General features: G+C 45.4%; 1 protein-coding gene and 16 non-coding genes across 17 annotated transcripts in view; 16 read left to right on the top strand and 1 right to left on the bottom strand.

Annotated features, from left to right (window-relative positions):
* LOC142488078 (uncharacterized) overlaps positions 1 to 27188 on the bottom strand; it is a 908622-nt gene that overhangs the window by 779027 nt on the left and 102407 nt on the right. The gene's annotated exons all lie outside the window — the stretch shown is intronic.
* LOC142488977 (5S ribosomal RNA) lies at positions 1340 to 1458 on the top strand. The gene has a single exon (XR_012799773.1). It is a non-coding gene; the product is annotated as a 5S ribosomal RNA (ribosomal RNA).
* On the top strand, positions 3151 to 3269 carry LOC142488902 (5S ribosomal RNA). Its single transcript, XR_012799705.1, has one exon. It is a non-coding gene; the product is annotated as a 5S ribosomal RNA (ribosomal RNA).
* LOC142488892 (5S ribosomal RNA) lies at positions 4695 to 4813 on the top strand. The gene has a single exon (XR_012799704.1). It is a non-coding gene; the product is annotated as a 5S ribosomal RNA (ribosomal RNA).
* LOC142488887 (5S ribosomal RNA) lies at positions 6256 to 6374 on the top strand. Its single transcript, XR_012799699.1, has one exon. It is a non-coding gene; the product is annotated as a 5S ribosomal RNA (ribosomal RNA).
* On the top strand, positions 7817 to 7935 carry LOC142488886 (5S ribosomal RNA). The gene has a single exon (XR_012799698.1). It is a non-coding gene; the product is annotated as a 5S ribosomal RNA (ribosomal RNA).
* LOC142488881 (5S ribosomal RNA) lies at positions 9643 to 9761 on the top strand. Its single transcript, XR_012799693.1, has one exon. It is a non-coding gene; the product is annotated as a 5S ribosomal RNA (ribosomal RNA).
* Positions 11204 to 11322, top strand: LOC142488885 (5S ribosomal RNA). Its single transcript, XR_012799697.1, has one exon. It is a non-coding gene; the product is annotated as a 5S ribosomal RNA (ribosomal RNA).
* LOC142488986 (5S ribosomal RNA) lies at positions 13015 to 13133 on the top strand. Its single transcript, XR_012799781.1, has one exon. It is a non-coding gene; the product is annotated as a 5S ribosomal RNA (ribosomal RNA).
* LOC142488884 (5S ribosomal RNA) lies at positions 14576 to 14694 on the top strand. The gene has a single exon (XR_012799696.1). It is a non-coding gene; the product is annotated as a 5S ribosomal RNA (ribosomal RNA).
* On the top strand, positions 16402 to 16520 carry LOC142488974 (5S ribosomal RNA). The gene has a single exon (XR_012799770.1). It is a non-coding gene; the product is annotated as a 5S ribosomal RNA (ribosomal RNA).
* LOC142488963 (5S ribosomal RNA) lies at positions 17931 to 18049 on the top strand. The gene has a single exon (XR_012799759.1). It is a non-coding gene; the product is annotated as a 5S ribosomal RNA (ribosomal RNA).
* LOC142488952 (5S ribosomal RNA) lies at positions 19460 to 19578 on the top strand. The gene has a single exon (XR_012799748.1). It is a non-coding gene; the product is annotated as a 5S ribosomal RNA (ribosomal RNA).
* On the top strand, positions 21021 to 21139 carry LOC142488883 (5S ribosomal RNA). The gene has a single exon (XR_012799695.1). It is a non-coding gene; the product is annotated as a 5S ribosomal RNA (ribosomal RNA).
* Positions 22582 to 22700, top strand: LOC142488882 (5S ribosomal RNA). Its single transcript, XR_012799694.1, has one exon. It is a non-coding gene; the product is annotated as a 5S ribosomal RNA (ribosomal RNA).
* Positions 24408 to 24526, top strand: LOC142488875 (5S ribosomal RNA). The gene has a single exon (XR_012799687.1). It is a non-coding gene; the product is annotated as a 5S ribosomal RNA (ribosomal RNA).
* Positions 25966 to 26085, top strand: LOC142488891 (5S ribosomal RNA). Its single transcript, XR_012799703.1, has one exon. It is a non-coding gene; the product is annotated as a 5S ribosomal RNA (ribosomal RNA).

The following is a 27188-nucleotide window of genomic DNA, read 5'->3' as shown; positions in this document are numbered from 1 at the left end:
AAACAACTTTTCATCCTTCCTTTCTTCACTAGATTGATTTCGCTAGCAAATGTTTTACCAGGAAGTAGTAATACATTCAGAGCTACCTCTCATTTCAAACCATGTCCTGGCCACAAAGTTATCATGCTTACAAATACATGCTTACAAATACATTGTTACATGAAGTCAGCAAGGTTATACATTGTATACAAGACATTGCATGCACAGTAACACATAGTACAGTATATGTTAGAGGCGGATGGAACACTTACAGACTACATTCAAATGGGAGACAGCAGCTTTACTTTTCAAAGAACTTAGACTGCTGATGGTGGCGGATGAGAGTCTCCTGTAGATTGTTCCAGTTTTGGGGTGCACGGTAAGAGAAGGAGAAGCGGCCGGATACTTTGTTCAACCTTGGGGCCATCAACAGTGTTTTGGAGTCACATGTTAAGTCCCATGATAAGTGTTGCATGTGCTAGGGGTGAGGAGCTTGTTCAGATAGACGGCTAGCTTGCCCACAAAGTATTTGAAGGCAAACGCACGTGTCACTTTGGCTTCATAACCTTTGCTGCCAAAGTTCCTGCTGGGCCTGCCAGGCATTGCAAAGCAATCCTTACAAGCAGTATCTTGCACTTGCCTTTGCCAGACAAAGAACACTTCATGTTTCTCACACGCTGCTTGAACACTTTTTCTGCTCCTGCACTCACTAGGGGCCTGCTACGCAAAATTCACAACAACAATGGACATTAGTCCAACTCAAGTCAATAGATCATGTGCCATCATTACTTGCCTGAGACACAAAACAGGAAAACCTGTGGGCCTGAGGAGGAAAGCAGCTCCCCCGCAGCCATCACCTGTGTCCTGGCTGCTTCAAAAGCTTCTGCACTGGCCTCCTGTTTGACAAAGCTAAGCAGTGTGCGTGTGTGGGACCTACAAAAGAGGCTGCTTCTCTCAAATGTTTTGCTCCTGCGTTCAGAAGGGCATCCTTCGTATGAAGAAAAAAAGAAAAGAAAGAAGAAGTAGCTTCCCAACAACGGCCAACACATGAAAAAAGATAGCTCATATTATGTTCTTCTTCATCCAAATAGTCCAAAGCAAATTGACATGAAAGTGTAGAGGACATGCAATTGCTACACTGCACAAATGAATGAAGGCTAAGCAGCATGTGAAAAAGCAGCATGTGAAAAAGCAGCATGTGAAAAAGCAGCATGTGAAAAAGCAGCATGTGAAAAAGCAGCATGTGAAAAAGCAGCATGTGAAAAAGCAGCATGTGAGAAAGCAGCATGTGGGAGGAACCAGGCAGTGACACCACAAGAGCAGCATGCGTATAACAGGACACAGAGTGAGCACTGTCTTTGCCTACGGCCACACCACCCTGAATGCGCCCGATCTCGTCTGATCTCGGACGCTAAGCAGGGTCAGGCCTGGTTAGTACTTGGATGGGAGACCGCCTGGGAATACCAGGTGCTGTAGGCTTTTGCTTTTCATTGCTATCAACACTTAACAGGAGGGGGCAATCTTCTCAATGCTCATTTTTTTCTTGCACATTCACAACAGCAACAAACTCGGCGGCAGCAAAACAACTTTTCATCCTTCCTTTCTTCACTAGATTGATTTCGCTAGCAAATGTTTTACCAGGAAGTAGTAATACATTCAGAGCTACCTCTCATTTCAAACCATGTCCTGGCCACAAAGTTATCATGCTTACAAATACATGCTTACAAATACATTGTTACATGAAGTCAGCAAGGTTATACATTGTATACAAGACATTGCATGCACAGTAACACATAGTACAGTATATGTTAGAGGCGGATGGAACACTTACAGACTACATTCAAATGGGAGACAGCAGCTTTACTTTTCAAAGAACTTAGACTGCTGATGGTGGCGGATGAGAGTCTCCTGTTGATTGTTCCAGTTTTGGGGTGCACGGTAAGAGAAGGAGAAGCGGCCGGATACTTTGTTCAACCTTGGGGCCATCAACAGTGTTTTGGAGTCACATGTTAAGTCCCATGATAAGTGTTGCATGTGCTAGGGGTGAGGAGCTTGTTCAGATAGACGGCTAGCTTGCCCACAAAGTATTTGAAGGCAAACGCACGTGTCACTTTGGCTTCATAACCTTTGCTGCCAAAGTTCCTGCTGGGCCTGCCAGGCATTGCAAAGCAATCCTTACAAGCAGTATCTTGCACTTGCCTTTGCCAGACAAAGAACACTTCATGTTTCTCACACGCTGCTTGAACACTTTTTCTGCTCCTGCACTCACTAGGGGCCTGCTACGCCTTGCACAGCCATCCTCCATAGCAAAGCCCAGCTGCAGGGCCTCTTCCGTAGCTTCAAGGCCTTGCATGCCTTCCCTGGCTCCTCTGCATGTTTAGGCCCAAAAGCCTAGTCACAAAAAAAAGCAGCAGCAGAGAACACAGCACGGGCTCACTTATTTCCTCCATGTTTCGTTAAGGCCGCTGACGTCAAGTGTGCACAAAGGGGCAATGGAACATTTCACTATTTGCCTGGGAAAATTCACAACAACAATGGACATTGTAACATTTCACTATTTGCCTGGGAAAATTCACAACAACAATGGACATTAGTCCAACTCAAGTCAATAGATCATGTGCCATCATTACTTGCCTGAGACACAAAACAGGAAAACCTGTGGGCCTGAGGAGGAAAGCAGCTCCCCCGCAGCCATCACCTGTGTCCTGGCTGCTTCAAAAGCTTCTGCACTGGCCTCCTGTTTGACAAAGCTAAGCAGTGTGCGTGTGTGGGACCTACAAAAGAGGCTGCTTCTCTCAAATGTTTTGCTCCTGCGTTCAGAAGGGCATCCTTCGTATGAAGAAAAAAAGAAAAGAAAGAAGAAGTAGCTTCCCAACAACGGCCAACACATGAAAAAAGATAGCTCATATAATGTTCTTCTTCATCCAAATAGTCCAAAGCAAATTGACATGAATGTGTAGAGGACATGCAATTGCTACACTGCACAAATGAATGAAGGCTAAGCAGCATGTGAAAAAGCAGCATGTGAAAAAGCAGCATGTGAAAAAGCAGCATGTGAAAAAGCAGCATGTGAAAAAGCAGCATGTGAAAAAGCAGCATGTGGGAGGAACCAGGCAGTGACACCACAAGAGCAGCATGCGTATAACAGGACACAAAGTGAGCACTGTCTTTGCCTACGGCCACACCACCCTGAATGCGCCCGATCTCGTCTGATCTCGGAAGCTAAGCAGGGTCGGGCCTGGTTAGTACTTGGATGGGAGACCGCCTGGGAATACCAGGTGCTGTAGGCTTTTGCTTTTCATTGCTATCAACACTTAACAGGAGGGGGCAATCTTCTCAATGCTCATTTTTTTCTTGCACATTCACAACAGCAACAAACTCGGCGGCAGCAAAACAACTTTTCATCCTTCCTTTCTTCACTAGATTGATTTCGCTAGCAAATGTTTTACCAGGAAGTAGTAATACATTCAGAGCTACCTCTCATTTCAAACCATGTCCTGGCCACAAAGTTATCATGCTTACAAATACATGCTTACAAATACATTGTTACATGAAGTCAGCAAGGTTATACATTGTATACAAGACATTGCATGCACAGTAACACATAGTACAGTATATGTTAGAGGCGGATGGAACACTTACAGACTACATTCAAATGGGAGACAGCAGCTTTACTTTTCAAAGAACTTAGACTGCTGATGGTGGCGGATGAGAGTCTCCTGTAGATTGTTCCAGTTTTGGGGTGCACGGTAAGAGAAGGAGAAGCGGCCGGATACTTTGTTCAACCTTGGGGCCATCAACAGTGTTTTGGAGTCACATGTTAAGTCCCATGATAAGTGTTGCATGTGCTAGGGGTGAGGAGCTTGTTCAGATAGACGGCTAGCTTGCCCACAAAGTATTTGAAGGCAAACGCACGTGTCACTTTGGCTTCATAACCTTTGCTGCCAAAGTTCCTGCTGGGCCTGCCAGGCATTGCAAAGCAATCCTTACAAGCAGTATCTTGCACTTGCCTTTGCCAGACAAAGAACACTTCATGTTTCTCACACGCTGCTTGAACACTTTTTCTGCTCCTGCACTCACTAGGGGCCTGCTACGCAAAATTCACAACAACAATGGACATTAGTCCAACTCAAGTCAATAGATCATGTGCCATCATTACTTGCCTGAGACACAAAACAGGAAAACCTGTGGGCCTGAGGAGGAAAGCAGCTCCCCCGCAGCCATCACCTGTGTCCTGGCTGCTTCAAGAGCTTCTGCACTGGCCTCCTGTTTGACAAAGCTAAGCAGTGTGCGTGTGTGGGACCTACAAAAGAGGCTGCTTCTCTCAAATGTTTTGCTCCTGCGTTCAAGAGGGCATCCCTCGTATGAAGAAAAAAAGAAAAGAAAGAAGAAGTAGCTTCCCAACAACGGCCAACACATGAAAAAAGATTGCTCATATAATGTTCTTCTTCATCCAAATAGTCCAAAGCAAATTGACATGAAAGTGTAGAGGACATGCAATTGCTACACTGCACAAATGAATGAAGGCTAAGCAGCATGTGAAAAAGCAGCATGTGAAAAAGCAGCATGTGAAAAAGCAGCATGTGAAAAAGCAGCATGTGAAAAAGCAGCATGTGAAAAAGCAGCATGTGAAAAAGCAGCATGTGGGAGGAACCAGGCAGTGACACCACAAGAGCAGCATGCGTATAACAGGACACAAAGTGAGCACTGTCTTTGCCTACGGCCACACCACCCTGAATGCGCCCGATCTCGTCTGATCTCGGAAGCTAAGCAGGGTCGGGCCTGGTTAGTACTTGGATGGGAGACCGCCTGGGAATACCAGGTGCTGTAGGCTTTTGCTTTTCATTGCTATCAACACTTAACAGGAGGGGGCAATCTTCTCAATGCTCATTTTTTTCTTGCACATTCACAACAGCAACAAACTCGGCGGCAGCAAAACAACTTTTCATCCTTCCTTTCTTCACTAGATTGATTTCGCTAGCAAATGTTTTACCAGGAAGTAGTAATACATTCAGAGCTACCTCTCATTTCAAACCATGTCCTGGCCACAAAGTTATCATGCTTACAAATACATGCTTACAAATACATTGTTACATGAAGTCAGCAAGGTTATACATTGTATACAAGACATTGCATGCACAGTAACACATAGTACAGTATATGTTAGAGGCGGATGGAACACTTACAGACTACATTCAAATGGGAGACAGCAGCTTTACTTTTCAAAGAACTTAGACTGCTGATGGTGGCGGATGAGAGTCTCCTGTAGATTGTTCCAGTTTTGGGGTGCACGGTAAGAGAAGGAGAAGCGGCCGGATACTTTGTTCAACCTTGGGGCCATCAACAGTGTTTTGGAGTCACATGTTAAGTCCCATGATAAGTGTTGCATGTGCTAGGGGTGAGGAGCTTGTTCAGATAGACGGCTAGCTTGCCCACAAAGTATTTGAAGGCAAACGCACGTGTCACTTTGGCTTCATAACCTTTGCTGCCAAAGTTCCTGCTGGGCCTGCCAGGCATTGCAAAGCAATCCTTACAAGCAGTATCTTGCACTTGCCTTTGCCAGACAAAGAACACTTCATGTTTCTCACACGCTGCTTGAACACTTTTTCTGCTCCTGCACTCACTAGGGGCCTGCTACGCAAAATTCACAACAACAATGGACATTAGTCCAACTCAAGTCAATAGATCATGTGCCATCATTACTTGCCTGAGACACAAAACAGGAAAACCTGTGGGCCTGAGGAGGAAAGCAGCTCCCCCGCAGCCATCACCTGTGTCCTGGCTGCTTCAAAAGCTTCTGCACTGGCCTCCTGTTTGACAAAGCTAAGCAGTGTGCGTGTGTGGGACCTACAAAAGAGGCTGCTTCTCTCAAATGTTTTGCTCCTGCGTTCAAGAGGGCATCCTTCGTATGAAGAAAAAAAGAAAAGAAAGAAGAAGTAGCTTCCCAACAACGGCCAACACATGAAAAAAGATTGCTCATATAATGTTCTTCTTCATCCAAATAGTCCAAAGCAAATTGACATGAAAGTGTAGAGGACATGCAATTGCTACACTGCACAAATGAATGAAGGCTAAGCAGCATGTGAAAAAGCAGCATGTGAAAAGGCAGCATGTGAAAAAGCAGCATGTGAAAAAGCAGCATGTGAAAAAGCAGCATGTGAAAAAGCAGCATGTGAAAAAGCAGCATGTGAAAAAGCAGCATGTGGGAGGAACCAGGCAGTGACACCACAAGAGCAGCATGCGTATATAACAGGACACAAAGTGAGCACTGTCTTTGCCTACGGCCACACCACCCTGAATGCGCCTGATCTCGTCTGATCTCGGACGCTAAGCAGGGTCAGGCCTGGTTAGTACTTGGATGGGAGACCGCCTGGGAATACCAGGTGCTGTAGGCTTTTGCTTTTCATTGCTATCAACACTTAACAGGAGGGGGCAATCTTCTCAATGCTCATTTTTTTCTTGCACATTCACAACAGCAACAAACTCGGCGGCAGCAAAACAACTTTTCATCCTTCCTTTCTTCACTAGATTGATTTCGCTAGCAAATGTTTTACCAGGAAGTAGTAATACATTCAGAGCTACCTCTCATTTCAAACCATGTCCTGGCCACAAAGTTATCATGCTTACAAATACATGCTTACAAATACATTGTTACATGAAGTCAGCAAGGTTATACATTGTATACAAGACATTGCATGCACAGTAACACATAGTACAGTATATGTTAGAGGCGGATGGAACACTTACAGACTACATTCAAATGGGAGACAGCAGCTTTACTTTTCAAAGAACTTAGACTGCTGATGGTGGCGGATGAGAGTCTCCTGTAGATTGTTCCAGTTTTGGGGTGCACGGTAAGAGAAGGAGAAGCGGCCGGATACTTTGTTCAACCTTGGGGCCATCAACAGTGTTTTGGAGTCACATGTTAAGTCCCATGATAAGTGTTGCATGTGCTAGGGGTGAGGAGCTTGTTCAGATAGACGGCTAGCTTGCCCACAAAGTATTTGAAGGCAAACGCACGTGTCACTTTGGCTTCATAACCTTTGCTGCCAAAGTTCCTGCTGGGCCTGCCAGGCATTGCAAAGCAATCCTTACAAGCAGTATCTTGCACTTGCCTTTGCCAGACAAAGAACACTTCATGTTTCTCACACGCTGCTTGAACACTTTTTCTGCTCCTGCACTCACTAGGGGCCTGCTACGCAAAATTCACAACAACAATGGACATTAGTCCAACTCAAGTCAATAGATCATGTGCCATCATTACTTGCCTGAGACACAAAACAGGAAAACCTGTGGGCCTGAGGAGGAAAGCAGCTCCCCCGCAGCCATCACCTGTGTCCTGGCTGCTTCAAAAGCTTCTGCACTGGCCTCCTGTTTGACAAAGCTAAGCAGTGTGCGTGTGTGGGACCTACAAAAGAGGCTGCTTCTCTCAAATGTTTTGCTCCTGCGTTCAAGAGGGCATCCTTCGTATGAAGAAAAAAAGAAAAGAAAGAAGAAGTAGCTTCCCAACAACGGCCAACACATGAAAAAAGATTGCTCATATAATGTTCTTCTTCATCCAAATAGTCCAAAGCAAATTGACATGAAAGTGTAGAGGACATGCAATTGCTACACTGCACAAATGAATGAAGGCTAAGCAGCATGTGAAAAAGCAGCATGTGAAAAGGCAGCATGTGAAAAAGCAGCATGTGAAAAAGCAGCATGTGAAAAAGCAGCATGTGAAAAAGCAGCATGTGAAAAAGCAGCATGTGAAAAAGCAGCATGTGGGAGGAACCAGGCAGTGACACCACAAGAGCAGCATGCGTATATAACAGGACACAAAGTGAGCACTGTCTTTGCCTACGGCCACACCACCCTGAATGCGCCTGATCTCGTCTGATCTCGGACGCTAAGCAGGGTCAGGCCTGGTTAGTACTTGGATGGGAGACCGCCTGGGAATACCAGGTGCTGTAGGCTTTTGCTTTTCATTGCTATCAACACTTAACAGGAGGGGGCAATCTTCTCAATGCTCATTTTTTTCTTGCACATTCACAACAGCAACAAACTCGGCGGCAGCAAAACAACTTTTCATCCTTCCTTTCTTCACTAGATTGATTTCGCTAGCAAATGTTTTACCAGGAAGTAGTAATACATTCAGAGCTACCTCTCATTTCAAACCATGTCCTGGCCACAAAGTTATCATGCTTACAAATACATGCTTACAAATACATTGTTACATGAAGTCAGCAAGGTTATACATTGTATACAAGACATTGCATGCACAGTAACACATAGTACAGTATATGTTAGAGGCGGATGGAACACTTACAGACTACATTCAAATGGGAGACAGCAGCTTTACTTTTCAAAGAACTTAGACTGCTGATGGTGGCGGGTGAGAGTCTCCTGTAGATTGTTCCAGTTTTGGGGTGCACGGTAAGAGAAGGAGAAGCGGCCGGATACTTTGTTCAACCTTGGGGCCATCAACAGTGTTTTGGAGTCACATGTTAAGTCCCATGATAAGTGTTGCATGTGCTAGGGGTGAGGAGCTTGTTCAGATAGACGGCTAGCTTGCCCACAAAGTATTTGAAGGCAAACGCACGTGTCACTTTGGCTTCATAACCTTTGCTGCCAAAGTTCCTGCTGGGCCTGCCAGGCATTGCAAAGCAATCCTTACAAGCAGTATCTTGCACTTGCCTTTGCCAGACAAAGAACACTTCATGTTTCTCACACGCTGCTTGAACACTTTTTCTGCTCCTGCACTCACTAGGGGCCTGCTACGCATTGCACAGCCATCCTCCATAGCAAAGCCCAGCTGCAGGGCCTCTTCCGTAGCTTCAAGGCCTTGCATGCCTTCCCTGGCTCCTCTGCATGTTTAGGCCCAAAAGCCTACTCACAAAAAAAAGCAGCAGCAGAGAACACAGCACGGGCTCACTTATTTCCTCCATGTTTCGTTAAGGCCGCTGACGTCAAGTGTGCACAAAGGGGCAATGGAACATTTCACTATTTGCCTGGGAAAATTCACAACAACAATGGACATTGTAACATTTCACTATTTGCCTGGGAAAATTCACAACAACAATGGACATTAGTCCAACTCAAGTCAATAGATCATGTGCCATCATTACTTGCCTGAGACACAAAACAGGAAAACCTGTGGGCCTGAGGAGGAAAGCAGCTCCCCCGCAGCCATCACCTGTGTCCTGGCTGCTTCAAGAGCTTCTGCACTGGCCTCCTGTTTGACAAAGCTAAGCAGTGTGCGTGTGTGGGACCTACAAAAGAGGCTGCTTCTCTCAAATGTTTTGCTCCTGCGTTCAAGAGGGCATCCCTCGTATGAAGAAAAAAAGAAAAGAAAGAAGAAGTAGCTTCCCAACAACGGCCAACACATGAAAAAAGATTGCTCATATAATGTTCTTCTTCATCCAAATAGTCCAAAGCAAATTGACATGAAAGTGTAGAGGACATGCAATTGCTACACTGCACAAATGAATGAAGGCTAAGCAGCATGTGAAAAAGCAGCATGTGAAAAAGCAGCATGTGAAAAAGCAGCATGTGAAAAAGCAGCATGTGAAAAAGCAGCATGTGAAAAAGCAGCATGTGAAAAAGCAGCATGTGGGAGGAACCAGGCAGTGACACCACAAGAGCAGCATGCGTATAACAGGACACAAAGTGAGCACTGTCTTTGCCTACGGCCACACCACCCTGAATGCGCCCGATCTCGTCTGATCTCGGAAGCTAAGCAGGGTCGGGCCTGGTTAGTACTTGGATGGGAGACCGCCTGGGAATACCAGGTGCTGTAGGCTTTTGCTTTTCATTGCTATCAACACTTAACAGGAGGGGGCAATCTTCTCAATGCTCATTTTTTTCTTGCACATTCACAACAGCAACAAACTCGGCGGCAGCAAAACAACTTTTCATCCTTCCTTTCTTCACTAGATTGATTTCGCTAGCAAATGTTTTACCAGGAAGTAGTAATACATTCAGAGCTACCTCTCATTTCAAACCATGTCCTGGCCACAAAGTTATCATGCTTACAAATACATGCTTACAAATACATTGTTACATGAAGTCAGCAAGGTTATACATTGTATACAAGACATTGCATGCACAGTAACACATAGTACAGTATATGTTAGAGGCGGATGGAACACTTACAGACTACATTCAAATGGGAGACAGCAGCTTTACTTTTCAAAGAACTTAGACTGCTGATGGTGGCGGATGAGAGTCTCCTGTAGATTGTTCCAGTTTTGGGGTGCACGGTAAGAGAAGGAGAAGCGGCCGGATACTTTGTTCAACCTTGGGGCCATCAACAGTGTTTTGGAGTCACATGTTAAGTCCCATGATAAGTGTTGCATGTGCTAGGGGTGAGGAGCTTGTTCAGATAGACGGCTAGCTTGCCCACAAAGTATTTGAAGGCAAACGCACGTGTCACTTTGGCTTCATAACCTTTGCTGCCAAAGTTCCTGCTGGGCCTGCCAGGCATTGCAAAGCAATCCTTACAAGCAGTATCTTGCACTTGCCTTTGCCAGACAAAGAACACTTCATGTTTCTCACACGCTGCTTGAACACTTTTTCTGCTCCTGCACTCACTAGGGGCCTGCTACGCAAAATTCACAACAACAATGGACATTAGTCCAACTCAAGTCAATAGATCATGTGCCATCATTACTTGCCTGAGACACAAAACAGGAAAACCTGTGGGCCTGAGGAGGAAAGCAGCTCCCCCGCAGCCATCACCTGTGTCCTGGCTGCTTCAAAAGCTTCTGCACTGGCCTCCTGTTTGACAAAGCTAAGCAGTGTGCGTGTGTGGGACCTACAAAAGAGGCTGCTTCTCTCAAATGTTTTGCTCCTGCGTTCAAGAGGGCATCCTTCGTATGAAGAAAAAAAGAAAAGAAAGAAGAAGTAGCTTCCCAACAACGGCCAACACATGAAAAAAGATTGCTCATATAATGTTCTTCTTCATCCAAATAGTCCAAAGCAAATTGACATGAAAGTGTAGAGGACATGCAATTGCTACACTGCACAAATGAATGAAGGCTAAGCAGCATGTGAAAAAGCAGCATGTGAAAAGGCAGCATGTGAAAAAGCAGCATGTGAAAAAGCAGCATGTGAAAAAGCAGCATGTGAAAAAGCAGCATGTGAAAAAGCAGCATGTGAAAAAGCAGCATGTGGGAGGAACCAGGCAGTGACACCACAAGAGCAGCATGCGTATATAACAGGACACAAAGTGAGCACTGTCTTTGCCTACGGCCACACCACCCTGAATGCGCCTGATCTCGTCTGATCTCGGACGCTAAGCAGGGTCAGGCCTGGTTAGTACTTGGATGGGAGACCGCCTGGGAATACCAGGTGCTGTAGGCTTTTGCTTTTCATTGCTATCAACACTTAACAGGAGGGGGCAATCTTCTCAATGCTCATTTTTTTCTTGCACATTCACAACAGCAACAAACTCGGCGGCAGCAAAACAACTTTTCATCCTTCCTTTCTTCACTAGATTGATTTCGCTAGCAAATGTTTTACCAGGAAGTAGTAATACATTCAGAGCTACCTCTCATTTCAAACCATGTCCTGGCCACAAAGTTATCATGCTTACAAATACATGCTTACAAATACATTGTTACATGAAGTCAGCAAGGTTATACATTGTATACAAGACATTGCATGCACAGTAACACATAGTACAGTATATGTTAGAGGCGGATGGAACACTTACAGACTACATTCAAATGGGAGACAGCAGCTTTACTTTTCAAAGAACTTAGACTGCTGATGGTGGCGGGTGAGAGTCTCCTGTAGATTGTTCCAGTTTTGGGGTGCACGGTAAGAGAAGGAGAAGCGGCCGGATACTTTGTTCAACCTTGGGGCCATCAACAGTGTTTTGGAGTCACATGTTAAGTCCCATGATAAGTGTTGCATGTGCTAGGGGTGAGGAGCTTGTTCAGATAGACGGCTAGCTTGCCCACAAAGTATTTGAAGGCAAACGCACGTGTCACTTTGGCTTCATAACCTTTGCTGCCAAAGTTCCTGCTGGGCCTGCCAGGCATTGCAAAGCAATCCTTACAAGCAGTATCTTGCACTTGCCTTTGCCAGACAAAGAACACTTCATGTTTCTCACACGCTGCTTGAACACTTTTTCTGCTCCTGCACTCACTAGGGGCCTGCTACGCATTGCACAGCCATCCTCCATAGCAAAGCCCAGCTGCAGGGCCTCTTCCGTAGCTTCAAGGCCTTGCATGCCTTCCCTGGCTCCTCTGCATGTTTAGGCCCAAAAGCCTACTCACAAAAAAAAGCAGCAGCAGAGAACACAGCACGGGCTCACTTATTTCCTCCATGTTTCGTTAAGGCCGCTGACGTCAAGTGTGCACAAAGGGGCAATGGAACATTTCACTATTTGCCTGGGAAAATTCACAACAACAATGGACATTGTAACATTTCACTATTTGCCTGGGAAAATTCACAACAACAATGGACATTAGTCCAACTCAAGTCAATAGATCATGTGCCATCATTACTTGCCTGAGACACAAAACAGGAAAACCTGTGGGCCTGAGGAGGAAAGCAGCTCCCCCGCAGCCATCACCTGTGTCCTGGCTGCTTCAAGAGCTTCTGCACTGGCCTCCTGTTTGACAAAGCTAAGCAGTGTGCGTGTGTGGGACCTACAAAAGAGGCTGCTTCTCTCAAATGTTTTGCTCCTGCGTTCAAGAGGGCATCCCTCGTATGAAGAAAAAAAGAAAAGAAAGAAGAAGTAGCTTCCCAACAACGGCCAACACATGAAAAAAGATTGCTCATATAATGTTCTTCTTCATCCAAATAGTCCAAAGCAAATTGACATGAAAGTGTAGAGGACATGCAATTGCTACACTGCACAAATGAATGAAGGCTAAGCAGCATGTGAAAAAGCAGCATGTGAAAAAGCAGCATGTGAAAAAGCAGCATGTGAAAAAGCAGCATGTGAAAAAGCAGCATGTGAAAAAGCAGCATGTGGGAGGAACCAGGCAGTGACACCACAAGAGCAGCATGCGTATAACAGGACACAAAGTGAGCACTGTCTTTGCCTACGGCCACACCACCCTGAATGCGCCCGATCTCGTCTGATCTCGGAAGCTAAGCAGGGTCGGGCCTGGTTAGTACTTGGATGGGAGACCGCCTGGGAATACCAGGTGCTGTAGGCTTTTGCTTTTCATTGCTATCAACACTTAACAGGAGGGGGCAATCTTCTCAATGCTCATTTTTTTCTTGCACATTCACAACAGCAACAAACTCGGCGGCAGCAAAACAACTTTTCATCCTTCCTTTCTTCACTAGATTGATTTCGCTAGCAAATGTTTTACCAGGAAGTAGTAATACATTCAGAGCTACCTCTCATTTCAAACCATGTCCTGGCCACAAAGTTATCATGCTTACAAATACATGCTTACAAATACATTGTTACATGAAGTCAGCAAGGTTATACATTGTATACAAGACATTGCATGCACAGTAACACATAGTACAGTATATGTTAGAGGCGGATGGAACACTTACAGACTACATTCAAATGGGAGACAGCAGCTTTACTTTTCAAAGAACTTAGACTGCTGATGGTGGCGGATGAGAGTCTCCTGTAGATTGTTCCAGTTTTGGGGTGCACGGTAAGAGAAGGAGAAGCGGCCGGATACTTTGTTCAACCTTGGGGCCATCAACAGTGTTTTGGAGTCACATGTTAAGTCCCATGATAAGTGTTGCATGTGCTAGGGGTGAGGAGCTTGTTCAGATAGACGGCTAGCTTGCCCACAAAGTATTTGAAGGCAAACGCACGTGTCACTTTGGCTTCATAACCTTTGCTGCCAAAGTTCCTGCTGGGCCTGCCAGGCATTGCAAAGCAATCCTTACAAGCAGTATCTTGCACTTGCCTTTGCCAGACAAAGAACACTTCATGTTTCTCACACGCTGCTTGAACACTTTTTCTGCTCCTGCACTCACTAGGGGCCTGCTACGCAAAATTCACAACAACAATGGACATTAGTCCAACTCAAGTCAATAGATCATGTGCCATCATTACTTGCCTGAGACACAAAACAGGAAAACCTGTGGGCCTGAGGAGGAAAGCAGCTCCCCCGCAGCCATCACCTGTGTCCTGGCTGCTTCAAAAGCTTCTGCACTGGCCTCCTGTTTGACAAAGCTAAGCAGTGTGCGTGTGTGGGACCTACAAAAGAGGCTGCTTCTCTCAAATGTTTTGCTCCTGCGTTCAAGAGGGCATCCTTCGTATGAAGAAAAAAAGAAAAGAAAGAAGAAGTAGCTTCCCAACAACGGCCAACACATGAAAAAAGATTGCTCATATAATGTTCTTCTTCATCCAAATAGTCCAAAGCAAATTGACATGAAAGTGTAGAGGACATGCAATTGCTACACTGCACAAATGAATGAAGGCTAAGCAGCATGTGAAAAAGCAGCATGTGAAAAGGCAGCATGTGAAAAAGCAGCATGTGAAAAAGCAGCATGTGAAAAAGCAGCATGTGAAAAAGCAGCATGTGAAAAAGCAGCATGTGAAAAAGCAGCATGTGGGAGGAACCAGGCAGTGACACCACAAGAGCAGCATGCGTATATAACAGGACACAAAGTGAGCACTGTCTTTGCCTACGGCCACACCACCCTGAATGCGCCTGATCTCGTCTGATCTCGGACGCTAAGCAGGGTCAGGCCTGGTTAGTACTTGGATGGGAGACCGCCTGGGAATACCAGGTGCTGTAGGCTTTTGCTTTTCATTGCTATCAACACTTAACAGGAGGGGGCAATCTTCTCAATGCTCATTTTTTTCTTGCACATTCACAACAGCAACAAACTCGGCGGCAGCAAAACAACTTTTCATCCTTCCTTTCTTCACTAGATTGATTTCGCTAGCAAATGTTTTACCAGGAAGTAGTAATACATTCAGAGCTACCTCTCATTTCAAACCATGTCCTGGCCACAAAGTTATCATGCTTACAAATACATGCTTACAAATACATTGTTACATGAAGTCAGCAAGGTTATACATTGTATACAAGACATTGCATGCACAGTAACACATAGTACAGTATATGTTAGAGGCGGATGGAACACTTACAGACTACATTCAAATGGGAGACAGCAGCTTTACTTTTCAAAGAACTTAGACTGCTGATGGTGGCGGGTGAGAGTCTCCTGTAGATTGTTCCAGTTTTGGGGTGCACGGTAAGAGAAGGAGAAGCGGCCGGATACTTTGTTCAACCTTGGGGCCATCAACAGTGTTTTGGAGTCACATGTTAAGTCCCATGATAAGTGTTGCATGTGCTAGGGGTGAGGAGCTTGTTCAGATAGACGGCTAGCTTGCCCACAAAGTATTTGAAGGCAAACGCACGTGTCACTTTGGCTTCATAACCTTTGCTGCCAAAGTTCCTGCTGGGCCTGCCAGGCATTGCAAAGCAATCCTTACAAGCAGTATCTTGCACTTGCCTTTGCCAGACAAAGAACACTTCATGTTTCTCACACGCTGCTTGAACACTTTTTCTGCTCCTGCACTCACTAGGGGCCTGCTACGCATTGCACAGCCATCCTCCATAGCAAAGCCCAGCTGCAGGGCCTCTTCCGTAGCTTCAAGGCCTTGCATGCCTTCCCTGGCTCCTCTGCATGTTTAGGCCCAAAAGCCTACTCACAAAAAAAAGCAGCAGCAGAGAACACAGCACGGGCTCACTTATTTCCTCCATGTTTCGTTAAGGCCGCTGACGTCAAGTGTGCACAAAGGGGCAATGGAACATTTCACTATTTGCCTGGGAAAATTCACAACAACAATGGACATTGTAACATTTCACTATTTGCCTGGGAAAATTCACAACAACAATGGACATTAGTCCAACTCAAGTCAATAGATCATGTGCCATCATTACTTGCCTGAGACACAAAACAGGAAAACCTGTGGGCCTGAGGAGGAAAGCAGCTCCCCCGCAGCCATCACCTGTGTCCTGGCTGCTTCAAGAGCTTCTGCACTGGCCTCCTGTTTGACAAAGCTAAGCAGTGTGCGTGTGTGGGACCTACAAAAGAGGCTGCTTCTCTCAAATGTTTTGCTCCTGCGTTCAAGAGGGCATCCCTCGTATGAAGAAAAAAAGAAAAGAAAGAAGAAGTAGCTTCCCAACAACGGCCAACACATGAAAAAAGATTGCTCATATAATGTTCTTCTTCATCCAAATAGTCCAAAGCAAATTGACATGAAAGTGTAGAGGACATGCAATTGCTACACTGCACAAATGAATGAAGGCTAAGCAGCATGTGAAAAAGCAGCATGTGAAAAAGCAGCATGTGAAAAAGCAGCATGTGAAAAAGCAGCATGTGAAAAAGCAGCATGTGAAAAAGCAGCATGTGAAAAAGCAGCATGTGGGAGGAACCAGGCAGTGACACCACAAGAGCAGCATGCGTATAACAGGACACAAAGTGAGCACTGTCTTTGCCTACGGCCACACCACCCTGAATGCGCCCGATCTCGTCTGATCTCGGAAGCTAAGCAGGGTCGGGCCTGGTTAGTACTTGGATGGGAGACCGCCTGGGAATACCAGGTGCTGTAGGCTTTTGCTTTTCATTGCTATCAACACTTAACAGGAGGGGGCAATCTTCTCAATGCTCATTTTTTTCTTGCACATTCACAACAGCAACAAACTCGGCGGCAGCAAAACAACTTTTCATCCTTCCTTTCTTCACTAGATTGATTTCGCTAGCAAATGTTTTACCAGGAAGTAGTAATACATTCAGAGCTACCTCTCATTTCAAACCATGTCCTGGCCACAAAGTTATCATGCTTACAAATACATGCTTACAAATACATTGTTACATGAAGTCAGCAAGGTTATACATTGTATACAAGACATTGCATGCACAGTAACACATAGTACAGTATATGTTAGAGGCGGATGGAACACTTACAGACTACATTCAAATGGGAGACAGCAGCTTTACTTTTCAAAGAACTTAGACTGCTGATGGTGGCGGATGAGAGTCTCCTGTAGATTGTTCCAGTTTTGGGGTGCACGGTAAGAGAAGGAGAAGCGGCCGGATACTTTGTTCAACCTTGGGGCCATCAACAGTGTTTTGGAGTCACATGTTAAGTCCCATGATAAGTGTTGCATGTGCTAGGGGTGAGGAGCTTGTTCAGATAGACGGCTAGCTTGCCCACAAAGTATTTGAAGGCAAACGCACGTGTCACTTTGGCTTCATAACCTTTGCTGCCAAAGTTCCTGCTGGGCCTGCCAGGCATTGCAAAGCAATCCTTACAAGCAGTATCTTGCACTTGCCTTTGCCAGACAAAGAACACTTCATGTTTCTCACACGCTGCTTGAACACTTTTTCTGCTCCTGCACTCACTAGGGGCCTGCTACGCAAAATTCACAACAACAATGGACATTAGTCCAACTCAAGTCAATAGATCATGTGCCATCATTACTTGCCTGAGACACAAAACAGGAAAACCTGTGGGCCTGAGGAGGAAAGCAGCTCCCCCGCAGCCATCACCTGTGTCCTGGCTGCTTCAAGAGCTTCTGCACTGGCCTCCTGTTTGACAAAGCTAAGCAGTGTGCGTGTGTGGGACCTACAAAAGAGGCTGCTTCTCTCAAATGTTTTGCTCCTGCGTTCAAGAGGGCATCCCTCGTATGAAGAAAAAAAGAAAAGAAAGAAGAAGTAGCTTCCCAACAACGGCCAACACATGAAAAAAGATTGCTCATATAATGTTCTTCTTCATCCAAATAGTCCAAAGCAAATTGACATGAAAGTGTAGAGGACATGCAATTGCTACACTGCACAAATGAATGAAGGCTAAGCAGCATGTGAAAAAGCAGCATGTGAAAAAGCAGCATGTGAAAAAGCAGCATGTGAAAAAGCAGCATGTGAAAAAGCAGCATGTGAAAAAGCAGCATGTGGGAGGAACCAGGCAGTGACACCACAAGAGCAGCATGCGTATAACAGGACACAAAGTGAGCACTGTCTTTGCCTACGGCCACACCACCCTGAATGCGCCCGATCTCGTCTGATCTCGGAAGCTAAGCAGGGTCGGGCCTGGTTAGTACTTGGATGGGAGACCGCCTGGGAATACCAGGTGCTGTAGGCTTTTGCTTTTCATTGCTATCAACACTTAACAGGAGGGGGCAATCTTCTCAATGCTCATTTTTTTCTTGCACATTCACAACAGCAACAAACTCGGCGGCAGCAAAACAACTTTTCATCCTTCCTTTCTTCACTAGATTGATTTCGCTAGCAAATGTTTTACCAGGAAGTAGTAATACATTCAGAGCTACCTCTCATTTCAAACCATGTCCTGGCCACAAAGTTATCATGCTTACAAATACATGCTTACAAATACATTGTTACATGAAGTCAGCAAGGTTATACATTGTATACAAGACATTGCATGCACAGTAACACATAGTACAGTATATGTTAGAGGCGGATGGAACACTTACAGACTACATTCAAATGGGAGACAGCAGCTTTACTTTTCAAAGAACTTAGACTGCTGATGGTGGCGGATGAGAGTCTCCTGTAGATTGTTCCAGTTTTGGGGTGCACGGTAAGAGAAGGAGAAGCGGCCGGATACTTTGTTCAACCTTGGGGCCATCAACAGTGTTTTGGAGTCACATGTTAAGTCCCATGATAAGTGTTGCATGTGCTAGGGGTGAGGAGCTTGTTCAGATAGACGGCTAGCTTGCCCACAAAGTATTTGAAGGCAAACGCACGTGTCACTTTGGCTTCATAACCTTTGCTGCCAAAGTTCCTGCTGGGCCTGCCAGGCATTGCAAAGCAATCCTTACAAGCAGTATCTTGCACTTGCCTTTGCCAGACAAAGAACACTTCATGTTTCTCACACGCTGCTTGAACACTTTTTCTGCTCCTGCACTCACTAGGGGCCTGCTACGCAAAATTCACAACAACAATGGACATTAGTCCAACTCAAGTCAATAGATCATGTGCCATCATTACTTGCCTGAGACACAAAACAGGAAAACCTGTGGGCCTGAGGAGGAAAGCAGCTCCCCCGCAGCCATCACCTGTGTCCTGGCTGCTTCAAGAGCTTCTGCACTGGCCTCCTGTTTGACAAAGCTAAGCAGTGTGCGTGTGTGGGACCTACAAAAGAGGCTGCTTCTCTCAAATGTTTTGCTCCTGCGTTCAAGAGGGCATCCCTCGTATGAAGAAAAAAAGAAAAGAAAGAAGAAGTAGCTTCCCAACAACGGCCAACACATGAAAAAAGATTGCTCATATAATGTTCTTCTTCATCCAAATAGTCCAAAGCAAATTGACATGAAAGTGTAGAGGACATGCAATTGCTACACTGCACAAATGAATGAAGGCTAAGCAGCATGTGAAAAAGCAGCATGTGAAAAAGCAGCATGTGAAAAAGCAGCATGTGAAAAAGCAGCATGTGAAAAAGCAGCATGTGAAAAAGCAGCATGTGGGAGGAACCAGGCAGTGACACCACAAGAGCAGCATGCGTATAACAGGACACAAAGTGAGCACTGTCTTTGCCTACGGCCACACCACCCTGAATGCGCCCGATCTCGTCTGATCTCGGAAGCTAAGCAGGGTCGGGCCTGGTTAGTACTTGGATGGGAGACCGCCTGGGAATACCAGGTGCTGTAGGCTTTTGCTTTTCATTGCTATCAACACTTAACAGGAGGGGGCAATCTTCTCAATGCTCATTTTTTTCTTGCACATTCACAACAGCAACAAACTCGGCGGCAGCAAAACAACTTTTCATCCTTCCTTTCTTCACTAGATTGATTTCGCTAGCAAATGTTTTACCAGGAAGTAGTAATACATTCAGAGCTACCTCTCATTTCAAACCATGTCCTGGCCACAAAGTTATCATGCTTACAAATACATGCTTACAAATACATTGTTACATGAAGTCAGCAAGGTTATACATTGTATACAAGACATTGCATGCACAGTAACACATAGTACAGTATATGTTAGAGGCGGATGGAACACTTACAGACTACATTCAAATGGGAGACAGCAGCTTTACTTTTCAAAGAACTTAGACTGCTGATGGTGGCGGATGAGAGTCTCCTGTAGATTGTTCCAGTTTTGGGGTGCACGGTAAGAGAAGGAGAAGCGGCCGGATACTTTGTTCAACCTTGGGGCCATCAACAGTGTTTTGGAGTCACATGTTAAGTCCCATGATAAGTGTTGCATGTGCTAGGGGTGAGGAGCTTGTTCAGATAGACGGCTAGCTTGCCCACAAAGTATTTGAAGGCAAACGCACGTGTCACTTTGGCTTCATAACCTTTGCTGCCAAAGTTCCTGCTGGGCCTGCCAGGCATTGCAAAGCAATCCTTACAAGCAGTATCTTGCACTTGCCTTTGCCAGACAAAGAACACTTCATGTTTCTCACACGCTGCTTGAACACTTTTTCTGCTCCTGCACTCACTAGGGGCCTGCTACGCAAAATTCACAACAACAATGGACATTAGTCCAACTCAAGTCAATAGATCATGTGCCATCATTACTTGCCTGAGACACAAAACAGGAAAACCTGTGGGCCTGAGGAGGAAAGCAGCTCCCCCGCAGCCATCACCTGTGTCCTGGCTGCTTCAAAAGCTTCTGCACTGGCCTCCTGTTTGACAAAGCTAAGCAGTGTGCGTGTGTGGGACCTACAAAAGAGGCTGCTTCTCTCAAATGTTTTGCTCCTGCGTTCAAGAGGGCATCCTTCGTATGAAGAAAAAAAGAAAAGAAAGAAGAAGTAGCTTCCCAACAACGGCCAACACATGAAAAAAGATTGCTCATATAATGTTCTTCTTCATCCAAATAGTCCAAAGCAAATTGACATGAAAGTGTAGAGGACATGCAATTGCTACACTGCACAAATGAATGAAGGCTAAGCAGCATGTGAAAAAGCAGCATGTGAAAAGGCAGCATGTGAAAAAGCAGCATGTGAAAAAGCAGCATGTGAAAAAGCAGCATGTGAAAAAGCAGCATGTGAAAAAGCAGCATGTGAAAAAGCAGCATGTGGGAGGAACCAGGCAGTGACACCACAAGAGCAGCATGCGTATATAACAGGACACAAAGTGAGCACTGTCTTTGCCTACGGCCACACCACCCTGAATGCGCCTGATCTCGTCTGATCTCGGACGCTAAGCAGGGTCAGGCCTGGTTAGTACTTGGATGGGAGACCGCCTGGGAATACCAGGTGCTGTAGGCTTTTGCTTTTCATTGCTATCAACACTTAACAGGAGGGGGCAATCTTCTCAATGCTCATTTTTTTCTTGCACATTCACAACAGCAACAAACTCGGCGGCAGCAAAACAACTTTTCATCCTTCCTTTCTTCACTAGATTGATTTCGCTAGCAAATGTTTTACCAGGAAGTAGTAATACATTCAGAGCTACCTCTCATTTCAAACCATGTCCTGGCCACAAAGTTATCATGCTTACAAATACATGCTTACAAATACATTGTTACATGAAGTCAGCAAGGTTATACATTGTATACAAGACATTGCATGCACAGTAACACATAGTACAGTATATGTTAGAGGCGGATGGAACACTTACAGACTACATTCAAATGGGAGACAGCAGCTTTACTTTTCAAAGAACTTAGACTGCTGATGGTGGCGGATGAGAGTCTCCTGTAGATTGTTCCAGTTTTGGGGTGCACGGTAAGAGAAGGAGAAGCGGCCGGATACTTTGTTCAACCTTGGGGCCATCAACAGTGTTTTGGAGTCACATGTTAAGTCCCATGATAAGTGTTGCATGTGCTAGGGGTGAGGAGCTTGTTCAGATAGACGGCTAGCTTGCCCACAAAGTATTTGAAGGCAAACGCACGTGTCACTTTGGCTTCATAACCTTTGCTGCCAAAGTTCCTGCTGGGCCTGCCAGGCATTGCAAAGCAATCCTTACAAGCAGTATCTTGCACTTGCCTTTGCCAGACAAAGAACACTTCATGTTTCTCACACGCTGCTTGAACACTTTTTCTGCTCCTGCACTCACTAGGGGCCTGCTACGCAAAATTCACAACAACAATGGACATTAGTCCAACTCAAGTCAATAGATCATGTGCCATCATTACTTGCCTGAGACACAAAACAGGAAAACCTGTGGGCCTGAGGAGGAAAGCAGCTCCCCCGCAGCCATCACCTGTGTCCTGGCTGCTTCAAAAGCTTCTGCACTGGCCTCCTGTTTGACAAAGCTAAGCAGTGTGCGTGTGTGGGACCTACAAAAGAGGCTGCTTCTCTCAAATGTTTTGCTCCTGCGTTCAAGAGGGCATCCTTCGTATGAAGAAAAAAAGAAAAGAAAGAAGAAGTAGCTTCCCAACAACGGCCAACACATGAAAAAAGATTGCTCATATAATGTTCTTCTTCATCCAAATAGTCCAAAGCAAATTGACATGAAAGTGTAGAGGACATGCAATTGCTACACTGCACAAATGAATGAAGGCTAAGCAGCATGTGAAAAAGCAGCATGTGAAAAGGCAGCATGTGAAAAAGCAGCATGTGAAAAAGCAGCATGTGAAAAAGCAGCATGTGAAAAAGCAGCATGTGAAAAAGCAGCATGTGAAAAAGCAGCATGTGGGAGGAACCAGGCAGTGACACCACAAGAGCAGCATGCGTATATAACAGGACACAAAGTGAGCACTGTCTTTGCCTACGGCCACACCACCCTGAATGCGCCTGATCTCGTCTGATCTCGGACGCTAAGCAGGGTCAGGCCTGGTTAGTACTTGGATGGGAGACCGCCTGGGAATACCAGGTGCTGTAGGCTTTTGCTTTTCATTGCTATCAACACTTAACAGGAGGGGGCAATCTTCTCAATGCTCATTTTTTTCTTGCACATTCACAACAGCAACAAACTCGGCGGCAGCAAAACAACTTTTCATCCTTCCTTTCTTCACTAGATTGATTTCGCTAGCAAATGTTTTACCAGGAAGTAGTAATACATTCAGAGCTACCTCTCATTTCAAACCATGTCCTGGCCACAAAGTTATCATGCTTACAAATACATGCTTACAAATACATTGTTACATGAAGTCAGCAAGGTTATACATTGTATACAAGACATTGCATGCACAGTAACACATAGTACAGTATATGTTAGAGGCGGATGGAACACTTACAGACTACATTCAAATGGGAGACAGCAGCTTTACTTTTCAAAGAACTTAGACTGCTGATGGTGGCGGGTGAGAGTCTCCTGTAGATTGTTCCAGTTTTGGGGTGCACGGTAAGAGAAGGAGAAGCGGCCGGATACTTTGTTCAACCTTGGGGCCATCAACAGTGTTTTGGAGTCACATGTTAAGTCCCATGATAAGTGTTGCATGTGCTAGGGGTGAGGAGCTTGTTCAGATAGACGGCTAGCTTGCCCACAAAGTATTTGAAGGCAAACGCACGTGTCACTTTGGCTTCATAACCTTTGCTGCCAAAGTTCCTGCTGGGCCTGCCAGGCATTGCAAAGCAATCCTTACAAGCAGTATCTTGCACTTGCCTTTGCCAGACAAAGAACACTTCATGTTTCTCACACGCTGCTTGAACACTTTTTCTGCTCCTGCACTCACTAGGGGCCTGCTACGCATTGCACAGCCATCCTCCATAGCAAAGCCCAGCTGCAGGGCCTCTTCCGTAGCTTCAAGGCCTTGCATGCCTTCCCTGGCTCCTCTGCATGTTTAGGCCCAAAAGCCTACTCACAAAAAAAAGCAGCAGCAGAGAACACAGCACGGGCTCACTTATTTCCTCCATGTTTCGTTAAGGCCGCTGACGTCAAGTGTGCACAAAGGGGCAATGGAACATTTCACTATTTGCCTGGGAAAATTCACAACAACAATGGACATTGTAACATTTCACTATTTGCCTGGGAAAATTCACAACAACAATGGACATTAGTCCAACTCAAGTCAATAGATCATGTGCCATCATTACTTGCCTGAGACACAAAACAGGAAAACCTGTGGGCCTGAGGAGGAAAGCAGCTCCCCCGCAGCCATCACCTGTGTCCTGGCTGCTTCAAGAGCTTCTGCACTGGCCTCCTGTTTGACAAAGCTAAGCAGTGTGCGTGTGTGGGACCTACAAAAGAGGCTGCTTCTCTCAAATGTTTTGCTCCTGCGTTCAAGAGGGCATCCCTCGTATGAAGAAAAAAAGAAAAGAAAGAAGAAGTAGCTTCCCAACAACGGCCAACACATGAAAAAAGATTGCTCATATAATGTTCTTCTTCATCCAAATAGTCCAAAGCAAATTGACATGAAAGTGTAGAGGACATGCAATTGCTACACTGCACAAATGAATGAAGGCTAAGCAGCATGTGAAAAAGCAGCATGTGAAAAAGCAGCATGTGAAAAAGCAGCATGTGAAAAAGCAGCATGTGAAAAAGCAGCATGTGAAAAAGCAGCATGTGAAAAAGCAGCATGTGGGAGGAACCAGGCAGTGACACCACAAGAGCAGCATGCGTATAACAGGACACAAAGTGAGCACTGTCTTTGCCTACGGCCACACCACCCTGAATGCGCCCGATCTCGTCTGATCTCGGAAGCTAAGCAGGGTCGGGCCTGGTTAGTACTTGGATGGGAGACCGCCTGGGAATACCAGGTGCTGTAGGCTTTTGCTTTTCATTGCTATCAACACTTAACAGGAGGGGGCAATCTTCTCAATGCTCATTTTTTTCTTGCACATTCACAACAGCAACAAACTCGGCGGCAGCAAAACAACTTTTCATCCTTCCTTTCTTCACTAGATTGATTTCGCTAGCAAATGTTTTACCAGGAAGTAGTAATACATTCAGAGCTACCTCTCATTTCAAACCATGTCCTGGCCACAAAGTTATCATGCTTACAAATACATGCTTACAAATACATTGTTACATGAAGTCAGCAAGGTTATACATTGTATACAAGACATTGCATGCACAGTAACACATAGTACAGTATATGTTAGAGGCGGATGGAACACTTACAGACTACATTCAAATGGGAGACAGCAGCTTTACTTTTCAAAGAACTTAGACTGCTGATGGTGGCGGATGAGAGTCTCCTGTAGATTGTTCCAGTTTTGGGGTGCACGGTAAGAGAAGGAGAAGCGGCCGGATACTTTGTTCAACCTTGGGGCCATCAACAGTGTTTTGGAGTCACATGTTAAGTCCCATGATAAGTGTTGCATGTGCTAGGGGTGAGGAGCTTGTTCAGATAGACGGCTAGCTTGCCCACAAAGTATTTGAAGGCAAACGCACGTGTCACTTTGGCTTCATAACCTTTGCTGCCAAAGTTCCTGCTGGGCCTGCCAGGCATTGCAAAGCAATCCTTACAAGCAGTATCTTGCACTTGCCTTTGCCAGACAAAGAACACTTCATGTTTCTCACACGCTGCTTGAACACTTTTTCTGCTCCTGCACTCACTAGGGCCTGCTACGCAAAATTCACAACAACAATGGACATTAGTCCAACTCAAGTCAATAGATCATGTGCCATCATTACTTGCCTGAGACACAAAACAGGAAAACCTGTGGGCCTGAGGAGGAAAGCAGCTCCCCCGCAGCCATCACCTGTGTCCTGGCTGCTTCAAAAGCTTCTGCACTGGCCTCCTGTTTGACAAAGCTAAGCAGTGTGCGTGTGTGGGACCTACAAAAGAGGCTGCTTCTCTCAAATGTTTTGCTCCTGCGTTCAAGAGGGCATCCTTCGTATGAAGAAAAAAGAAAAGAAAGAAGAAGTAGCTTCCCAACAACGGCCAACACATGAAAAAAGATTGCTCATATAATGTTCTTCTTCATCCAAATAGTCCAAAGCAAATTGACATGAAAGTGTAGAGGACATGCAATTGCTACACTGCACAAATGAATGAAGGCTAAGCAGCATGTGAAAAAGCAGCATGTGAAAAGGCAGCATGTGAAAAAGCAGCATGTGAAAAAGCAGCATGTGAAAAAGCAGCATGTGAAAAGCAGCATGTGAAAAAGCAGCATGTGAAAAAGCAGCATGTGGGAGGAACCAGGCAGTGACACCACAAGAGCAGCATGCGTATATAACAGGACACAAAGTGAGCACTGTCTTTGCCTACGGCCACACCACCCTGAATGCGCCTGATCTCGTCTGATCTCGGACGCTAAGCAGGGTCAGGCCTGGTTAGTAACTTGGATGGGAGACCGCCTGGGAATACCAGGTGCTGTAGGCTTTTGCTTTTCATTGCTATCAACACTTAACAGGAGGGGCAATCTTCTCAATGCTCATTTTTTTCTTGCACATTCACAACAGCAACAAACTCGGCGGCAGCAAAACAACTTTTCATCCTTCCTTTCTTCACTAGATTGATTTCGCTAGCAAATGTTTTACCAGGAAGTAGTAATACATTCAGAGCTACCTCTCATTTCAAACCATGTCCTGGCCACAAAGTTATCATGCTTACAAATACATGCTTACAAATACATTGTTACATGAAGTCAGCAAGGTTATACATTGTATACAAGACATTGCATGCACAGTAACACATAGTACAGTATATGTTAGAGGCGGATGGAACACTTACAGACTACATTCAAATGGGAGACAGCAGCTTTACTTTTCAAAGAACTTAGACTGCTGATGGTGGCGGATGAGAGTCTCCTGTAGATTGTTCCAGTTTTGGGGTGCACGGTAAGAGAAGGAGAAGCGGCCGGATACTTTGTTCAACCTTGGGGCCATCAACAGTGTTTTGGAGTCACATGTTAAGTCCCATGATAAGTGTTGCATGTGCTAGGGGTGAGGAGCTTGTTCAGATAGACGGCTAGCTTGCCCACAAAGTATTTGAAGGCAAACGCACGTGTCACTTTGGCTTCATAACCTTTGCTGCCAAAGTTCCTGCTGGGCCTGCCAGGCATTGCAAAGCAATCCTTACAAGCAGTATCTTGCACTTGCCTTTGCCAGACAAAGAACACTTCATGTTTCTCACACGCTGCTTGAACACTTTTTCTGCTCCTGCACTCACTAGGGGCCTGCTACGCAAAATTCACAACAACAATGGACATTAGTCCAACTCAAGTCAATAGATCATGTGCCATCATTACTTGCCTGAGACACAAAACAGGAAAACCTGTGGGCCTGAGGAGGAAAGCAGCTCCCCCGCAGCCATCACCTGTGTCCTGGCTGCTTCAAAAGCTTCTGCACTGGCCTCCTGTTTGACAAAGCTAAGCAGTGTGCGTGTGTGGGACCTACAAAAGAGGCTGCTTCTCTCAAATGTTTTGCTCCTGCGTTCAAGAGGGCATCCTTCGTATGAAGAAAAAAAGAAAAGAAAGAAGAAGT

This window comes from Ascaphus truei, chromosome 2 (genome assembly GCF_040206685.1).
Source record: "Ascaphus truei isolate aAscTru1 chromosome 2, aAscTru1.hap1, whole genome shotgun sequence".
In the NCBI taxonomy this organism is placed as follows: Eukaryota; Metazoa; Chordata; class Amphibia; order Anura; family Ascaphidae; genus Ascaphus; species Ascaphus truei.
The sequence above is the reverse complement of the archived record's forward strand: the minus strand, read 5'-3'. Positions and strand labels throughout refer to the sequence as shown.